The sequence below is a fragment of the Vipera berus genome (assembly GCF_964194415.1).
Source record: "Vipera berus genome assembly, chromosome: 2".
Lineage (NCBI taxonomy): Eukaryota > Metazoa > Chordata > Lepidosauria > Squamata > Viperidae > Vipera > Vipera berus.
The window spans coordinates 234,938,770-234,946,534 of NC_138203.1; positions in this window are offsets into that span (position 1 = coordinate 234,938,770).

Consider the following 7,765-nt stretch of genomic DNA (forward strand, 5'->3'; position numbering starts at 1 on the left):
AAAGTCAAAATGGTGGCTCTGGCTATATGAGGTCCATTCTTTTTCTTTGTGCGTGGTATGTGTGTGACACAGGTAAAAGAAGTGGTGGGATCCTGGCTCCACAGGCGATGTTTCCATCTTTGCTTTTCTACTCCCCCTCTGGGCATTCTTCATAGGGACCATGATTCCCTTTTCCCATCCTCTTCTACCAGCAGCTGCAGGTATTAATCTGGAAACAGTTATAACCTGAGCAACAACCCATTTACCACACATTTCTGCCATATAAACTAAAGGGTTTTCTTAATTTTAAGGGAAGCAGGTAACACCAAGCATGCTTTAGGACAAATCTTTCTGAATTTATTTTTTCAATGGGTACATTTTTATGTGTTTGACTTTGATTTTACAAATACTGCATTATAAAGAGAGGTATATAGAACAGAACAGAACAGAACACAGTACAGTACAACACAACACAACACAACACAACACAACACAACACAATACAATACAATACAATACAATACAATACAATACAATACAATACAATACAATACAATACAATACAATACAATACAATACATATCAATATTTTGTTGGCCAAGTGACAAAGGAATTTGTCTCCAGTGCATGTTCTCTATATAGAAGCTTTTGGTTATAGTCCCCTCCCAAAGAGATGCTTCCATAAAAAAGCAAAGGCTGGGCAGAAGAAAAAAAATGTCTCTACTCTGGTACTTAACTTGCAGTTAATTAGGACTACCATGCATATAGTCCCATCCAGTACAGCTGTTGGCTATAATGGTTGAAAATGATAATGGTAAAATCCAACACAATTGGAGGACATCAGCTTGAGAAAGGATAGTACTGGTGACCTGGGAGGATAACACCTAAATCCATGGAGAATCAATGGAATGGGATGGGATGGGATGGGATGGGATGGGATGGGATGGGATGGGATGGGATGGGATGGGGTGGGATGGGGTGGGATGGGGTGGGATGGGATGGGATGGGATGGGATGGGAAAGGATAGGATACTTTATCGGCCAAATGTGATTAGACTCACAAATAATTTGTCTCCAATGCATAAGCTCTCAGTGTACATACAAAACAAAAAAGTATTAATAATCATAATAGCAAGGGTAATAATCATAATAATGATACCAATAGAGAAGGTAGTGGAGCAGATGAAAAAAGATAAAGGAGATGATAAAGGAGATGTGAAAGATAAAGATGAAGTTACCTCTGAAGATGCAATTAGTATGTACCTAGCCATTGCAGTTGTACTCTATTACGACATTTAGGATAAATAAAAAAGGTTATTCCCTCTGTATGGATGAGGACAAAATTAGATACATAGTGGATGTTGTTAGATGATGTTAGATACATCATGGATGTATCATGATGATGTTAGATACATCATGGATGTTTTCCAATAGGATTCTGTAACAGGTACATTCAAATGGAAGCACACTTTTAGTTTTCTACTGCCTCTCAAGAAAGGTTTCCAGTAGGAAGAAGTATTTCCTTTAAGAGCATCTAGAAAAATTGGTTTGCCCACAATTATCCTGGAAACAGAAATGGCGTTGTGGTCACAAATGGATGGACTCTGCCTCCTCCAAGAAAATACATGATCTCAGCCCCTCAAAGAACTTTGCTATCGGTCCATGCATGTTGATTTTATGGTAATTGCCTCTGTCGCCGCAGATTTCATTCCCAAGAAATTGTGATGCTTTATGTTTTTAGTTTAACATGGACACACTTGTCCTGTTAGCAGTGCAGATAGTTACAGTCCATTATACCCTGCAATGACTTCAGTTCAGTGCTGTGGTAACACATCCTCATTTTTAACCCTCAAGAGTTCATGGTGCTCCCAAAATATGTACTTTGGTCTTCTAAACAACCTTCTTTTTTGTTAATTCTTCTATGCCCTCGGCTTTTTCAAGGGTGGTGTCTTGTCCTAACTTTTGGACTACTGCAGAAGCCAATGGTTTTATCCAGCTATTCAGGTTCTCCTGGGGTAAAGGGGGTCACCAGCCCTCCTGTCCAGAGTCACTCACACATTTGAATTTTCCATTGTTTTTTCCAGTTCAGATGGAATCTCTTATGTGAACAAGGGGGAGAGAAATTCAGTTTGGAAGAGGCAGCATAATGATAGTATGAGCAGGTTATTAATTTCCTGAAGTTTCAGGAACACCTCTCCATTTGGCTCTGAAAGAACAACCTGTATCCTCCCAAAAAACATTGCTATGCAGTCATCTCAGATTTATATGGAAAGAACAGACCGTGTGTGGTTTTGTATGTGTGTGTGCATGCACACATGCACATGTTCTAAATTCTGCTGGTGCATGAACATCTCACAGCTTCCCGACCACTAAATTGTTCAGAGAGGCACTGTAGCATGTGTCATCCAATTCAGACACAGTTAACTGAGTGCTGCATTCCTTATTGTGCCAATTCAAGGGCTTCTTGGAATCTTGGAAATGGGATATAAGATTCTCAATTAAATTAAGTCTCGTTAAATAAATATGGTTTTGTCTCAGGACTCAGTTCTTGCCTTCCGTAACTGAGGAGCAGTCAAAAGAAACTTGATTTTCCGTCTTTGTTTAGGAGAATGAGACAGGTATCTCAGGACTCACTGAGAAAGCCTGCAGTCTGTGGGGCAAGACTGGGTTGTCCTAATCCCAATAGCCTATTTCTCAGCAACATCCACCCTTTCATCCAACAGAAAAATATCATTTCATCTGAAATATAATTTTAAATGAGGTTAACCCAATCCTCCTTTTTCCTTTGCATACTGTAATAACCAGTGCTTTTTTTGTAAAAGAAAAAGGTGCCGGAACTCACACATGTTATACAACCTGCCTTGCCTACCCTACAAGGTTCCATCCAAAAAAGGTGCCGGAACTCCGTTCTGAGTGTTCTATGAGAAAAAAAGCCCTGGTAATAACTTATATTTAACCCATCTTTCCCCCTGCCATATAGATTTATATATGTACTTCTTCCATTATTTAGATGGTATATCACAGGGGTGGGGAATTAATCTTCCCAAGAGGCCATATTAGAAACTTGGCCTGTTGTGGAGGGCCACCGATGCCAATGCTCTGCCCCCCTGCCAATGCCACCCCCACACCAATGCCACCCCACACCCACCAATGCTGTGAACCATACAGGGACAGTCAAAGGGCCAGATGTGGCCCACAGGATGGAAAATGCCCAGGTCTGGTATATCACTTGTCAGAACAGGTATTGTCTGAAACAAAAATAGAATTCTAGGTAAAACGTTCAATTTAATCACGTATGAAGAGGGGAGATTCTTCCAAGAATGAACATTAATCAAAGGGAACCTCCACCTGAGGAAGGGCTGTGTGCTGGTTCAGTACCAGCTCCACCTCTATACAACCATAACAATTTATCATTTTGATAATTGTGATTTTCTTTTTCCTGGCTTTGCTGCTTTTTATTGGAAACTGGAGCAATGCTAGTACAATGCTTTGGCACTGCTGAGCTTGTGTCATTGGCAGAGATACCCTGTTTCTTGGTTCCTGGCTAGAAGGAAAGTGTGACTCTTCCCACCCCATGCTTTAGTGTCTTGGTCCTGGGACCTAACTATAGGTATTGTTTAGACTGACTCTCCCATCTCCAGCCACCACAGCATCATGAGAGTCAGAGTTGCCAAAGTTTCTACCTGCTAAAAGCCATTTATCATTTCACCACCATGAGCTTGCAAGAGGCTTAACATTCAGGAGGAAAAGTGCCTTTGCACCTAGAACAGGGCTTTTCAACCTTTTCACCCATTGTACCACTTTTAGGATATGGCAACATCCGAGTACCACCAGTCGCCCAGCAAGGTGTCAAAAACTTGGTGACCAAAAAAAAAAAGGAAAAAGGTGATGAAGTACAGGTAGTCCTCAACTTACAACAGTTCGCTTAGTGACTGTTTGAAGTTACAATGGCACCAAAAAAAGTGTCCCACAAGCCACAGCCGAGCAAGACACCTGCTTGCCCGCCCGGGGGCGCTCTTCCTCCTGTTCGAGGTTTTCATTGTTGTGAGCATTTCTATTGAGGATTGGCAGCGGGGGTGGGGTGGGGGTGTGTTTGGTTTTTATTCCGCCCCTACTGGGTGGTTGCAGCAGGTTTTGGTCACTTCACATGACCCTGGGACACTGTGACCGTCATAAATATGAATCAGTTGCCAAGCATCTGAATGTAAATCACAAGACCCTGGAGATGCTGCAACATTCCAGCAGATCGGCGCTTCTTCTGGACTCAGAAGCGCCAGGATCATTGCCGAGCTCCAGCTGGAGCCTGGTGCTGATTCTGGCACATTCACTGTCCGCTGACAGCTCTGCACTCCAGCCATCTCTTGCTCAGGCTTGTGTGGTGCTGCCACCGGTTCAGCTCATTCCCCTCCCCTGCTACCACTTTTCTGGGATGGTCGCGTACCACCTGCCAGGTGTCAATGTACCACAGGTGGTACCCGTACCACCTAGAAAACTTTCCTTCCTAGCAACTGTTCAGATTCTTCTTATACATAACTGAAGACAGACAGCATAACTAAAGATGTTCTCCAATTGGTCAGCTGGAAGGAGCGAGGATGGCCTCACGTGTTTGCTGCCTATTCTCATAATCTCAGGCCAGCAGCAGAAAAGATGGACACCAAGACTCTGCCCTGCTTTGGAGGGATGAAGGAAGGGAAACAGTGGAGGTGGCCAAAGGTAAGCCCTTTTAGGTTATATTAATTTAATTTGGATAGTTAAGCTTATGATTTACTGTAGTTTTCTCTTCTGAATCCCATGGGACCTTAAATGTATAACTCTCATTAAATATATAACTCTCATTGAGTAATCTCCTAAAGGTTTACAATTACATAATGTAATCCAATTAACCAAATCATATTAAAATGCTTTTACCATTATATTTTTATTGCCTCGTGCTTAAAATATTAAGCCTCAGTATCCTAATTTCAGTCTATTATGAGTCCTGTGATTCATTTTTCTCAGTTTAAAATTGGCAGGAAATGAAAAGGGGACCACTTTTTCCCAACATCTGTATTCTCCTTCCATCTGTCATAACTGACTCCTATGAAAATATAAATCTCACATCTGTTTGTTGCTGGAAAAAAATATAGAAAGAAAATCTGCCCTGTGTCAGATGACATTATTGGATGCTATAAAGCAGGGATCTTCAAACCTGGCCCTTTTATGACTTGTGGACTTGAATTCCCAGAGTTGAAGTCCACAAGTCATAAAAGGGCCAAGATTGAAGACCCCTCATATAAAACTAAGGGAGACCTTCCCCTCCTGCTGACTCACAGCATTCTCCATCTCTCCTAGAGGGAGCATTAAATGGTCCTTTTGAGAATCCCACTTCTGATCCTCTGATGAATGAGTTGCATGGATGAACAGGGTGTGATACACAATATAAGATGAACAAAGCTCATTGAAAGCCAAAAATTGAAGAGGAGAGTTTGGCTTTACGTTCTGGCTCTCCTAAAACTTCCATGGCATTTGGAAATGTTGTGCTTCAGTTGGGTTGGAGTTAGAAACTTTTTAAAGAAGCAAATAGTAAAATTGTACCTAGGTCAATTACAGGTAATCCTTGACTTTTGATCACACTCGAACCCAAAATTTCCACCCCTAAAGCAAGACATTGGTTAAGTGAGTTTTGCACCTTTGCACCACTTTCCTTGCCACAGTTGTCAAGTGAATCACAGCAATCGTTAAGCTACTAACAAGGTTGTTAAGTGAATCTGGCTTCCCCGTTGACTTTGCTTGTCAGAAGGTCACAAAAGATGATCACATGACCCTGGGACACTGCATGCCAATTGACAAGTGCCCAAATTTTGATCTCATGATTACAGGCCTGCTGCAAGGGTCATAAATGTGAAAAATGACCGTAAATCTCCTTTTTCAGTGTCGTAAGTTTGAACCATCAATAAACAAATGGGTGCAGGATTACCTTTATTATTATTATTGACTCAGCCTTCCATCCTTCCGAGGTAGGTAAAATGAGGACCCAGATTGTTGGGGGCAATTAAGCTGACTTTGTAATAATGCCGCTTGGGGGTGTGTGTGAAAGCCCTAATAAGCAGGCATATACATAGAATGAAGGCTACTGCTAAGCTTGTAAGCCGCCCTGAGTCTTCGGAGAAGGGCGGGATATAAATGGAATTAAAATAAAAACTAAAAATTATTATTATTATTATTATTATTATTATTATTATTATTATTATTATTATTATTATTATTATTATTATTATCATTATTATTATTATTATTGCAAAAAGCTGCTGTTTACATGCAGTCCTTTTTAATGTTTGCTTCTCTTTCTTCCAGTTTCCCATTCATGTGCTCAGTGTACATGATGCCACATTTGTCAGTTATTTTTTTTGTTGAGTTGGGGAGGGGAAAATGATGTGGGAGGGAGCCATGCAACTCTAAACCAGAGTCTTGGATTGTAAAGCAGTTTTTCTTTTCTCTTCTGTCTCTCTTTTAAAAATACCTACAGCTGAACTAATTTGATGAAAGGGAAAAATAAAATGCAAGCCAGACTAAACACCCACAGTTCCTACCTAAAACCAGCACTAGGGCTCTTGCAGGCCAAAGTCAACACATGTCAATTTTTAACATGACAGGACTTTTAAAAAGAGGGTTGAGTGCTGAACGAGAAGCGGCTGGAAAACATTATTAATGGATTCTGTCAATTAAAGGCTGGCAAGTCAAGCTTTTTACCAAGGGCGGTGCTTCCCCCCCCCCCTTTAAACTTGGAGCAGGAATGATTTATGAACTATTTGTTTATAGTAGAGACACACAACAGTGTTCTGTAGCTAGTGCACTCTTGTTACTGGTTAGAAATATATTATTTGTGTGTGTACCTGATTCACACAAACAGTCTGTGCAGTTATGACTTTGTATTTCTTTCCTGCTCAAGGTGGAAACAGCCATTAAGGAAATCTAGAATGCCCCTCTTTCTTACCTCTGCTCAAGGTGTGACAAAGATGAGATTTCCCATAAGGCCATTAGACAGCAACCGTCCAGAGCTGGGTTGGGGGGAGGGGAACACAGAATTGAAATACAGTCTGATTGTCCCTCCCCCGCGCACAAAAAAAGGATGGCAAATATCATAATGATGTTCACCAAAGACTCTTTTAACTTCCCATCAGTTATGAGGCCAATCCTGACCGCTTTGCCATTTTGAATGATAGAGAGTACTACCTCAAATTACACGCACCCCAACTCCCTTTCGTTTTTGTGAGTGCTTCTTTGAGCCTTTTTTTCAGTATGACTGCCAAGAAGCCATTGGTGCTGTTTCCAATATTCTGAAATAAGAAACACACAAAAATTGTAGTGCTGGCTTCGTCCACAAACTCCTCTCCCCAGTAAATGAAAAAATAAAAAAAATAGGGGAAAGTCCTCTTTCACCATTGTAAGTAATGCTTCCTTCCATATTTTGCATTTGTGTCTTTCACACTCTTAAAAATATATAAAGTGTTAAAGATAAAATGTATTGAAAAACTTTTCAATAAAAAATATATATATATATATAAAGTGTGACCTCTCCAAGCTGCCTAAAGTTTGCCGCTGCTAAGCTAAGAGGGGTTCGTTCACAAACAGAGTGATGCTGTATATTGACTCTAATTTTCAAGATGATGATGATGTTATCCATTCAGTCATGTCTGACTCTTGCCCTGGTCTCTAACTTTCAAGATAGCATTCTGCCTTTTGTGATTGATCATTAAAATGTATGATCCAATAATCAAGAAATACACCATAGATTAGCACTTGATGGA